We start from the raw sequence: 1,739 nt of genomic DNA on the forward strand, positions 1-1,739 counted from the left end.
TTCATTTTCTCTTATCAGTTTACGGATATACATAATAAATGTTCAATGTTTATCAAAACTGGAGTCATTGACATGTTATGCAGTTTGTGTAAATATTTTGGAAAATGTCAATAATGCTGTAGTTGGTGAGCGGTGCGGAGTGATTGTTGAGCGGCGCTCGGCGCGGCGCGTTGGCTCCGTGTAGGTCACCGCCCCCGGTGTTGACAGCTACGGCGCGGAGAGGCGTGTGGCTGTCTGGTCTGCTACGGGCTGCTGCGGCCGCTGCATGGCTGAGGTAGCCGGATGCGCGTTGTATATCAGCTCGCCCGTGTGACATCTTCTTGCAGTGCTCCAGCAAACATGCAACAAGTTCACAAACAGTGTACTATCCTTGTGGGCATTTTTCCTGCTGTGGGAAAAAACGCACACAGTTATTGGCAGTTATTATTCAGTAGGCCTTCACGAGTCTGGTTTGCACAATGTTTCGTTGTCACAGTAACACGTTTTATGGGCACACAATATTTTTTCACCATGTCATGACTTGTCATTCGTCACACGCAAGTTTTCACCTTAGGACAAAATGTATCTCTGTAGTCAATGCGCTTTCCTAGCGTCCCTTGACACACAAAGAGTTAAAGTTTGACACTAACTTGGTCCACCGTCCGTTATCGGCTCACTGTTCGTGTCGTGCTAGTTCCTTGTCCACTTGCACACACGGCGATGATACAGTTTCTTATTGCTTGTACAAAACAACTTCGTGACGTATTGCTGCAGGTTTAACAGTCACTGTTTGTCTCTGCTACACAATACTGCACTTTTGTTTAAGTTTTTTTTTTTTACAATGTCCGTTGTGCAATTTTTTTTTTAACAGCACATTCGTAACTTCTTGTTCGCTCTTTACCAAGGTGTGTGATATTTGCGTACATGGTAACAAATATTAAAATTTCGTATTAGTTTGCCCAAAAATCATCTATATTCATGTTCGAGTAGATTTTATTTGTGCATTCCAGCCGGATTCAGGCATATTGTTCAATAACTCCTTTGAAATTATGTCTCACTTTACTTGCAAGGTCCTACGTAACTACAGTGTAGTCTCTGTAGGCTAAAATTGACTTGGACTGTATCAGGCTAGCTCCTTTTTTACTGATTGAATCTGCACATGCTTCAATTGAAGCTTCTTTGTGCGTAACTTTGCGCTACTTAAATTTGCAAAAAGTTTGCCTCCCATGGTGCCCTCGGGTCACTACTGGGTGCATTATTCTCTTTGATAACACTGGTTTGATAATAAAGTTCTCAGGGCCTCATATTATTGATATTATTCTGGGTTCGAATCTGTCAATCTGACAGCTACACATATATACATATATACATATATAATAAAAAAGATTGTACCAAGAAATATTTCAAGTTTGACACACATATAGAATATTATGCAGTACACAAACTAATCACTACTAAAATGTTCCTGCTGACTGATCTCTGTCACAATTTAACACTATAAATAATTGCACTAATCAGGTTATCTGTGCAGACATCTAGAGCATGTTTAAGCTAACCCTAATTAAAAGAAGACATAACACAAATATTCATAAACAAAAGAGAAAGTCAATCATATCCTTATAACTAAATACTTCTACACTAGTACATTATCTCTACAGATCACACATCATTAATGTTCATTCATTTTCAAAAGAATGGTGTCCACATAGGACTATTAGTCATTTACTGTAGGAATATTTTGACATCCTTACGCGGATACA

The sequence above is a fragment of the Schistocerca cancellata genome, chromosome 6 (genome assembly GCF_023864275.1).
Source record: "Schistocerca cancellata isolate TAMUIC-IGC-003103 chromosome 6, iqSchCanc2.1, whole genome shotgun sequence".
NCBI lineage: Eukaryota > Metazoa > Arthropoda > Insecta > Orthoptera > Acrididae > Schistocerca > Schistocerca cancellata.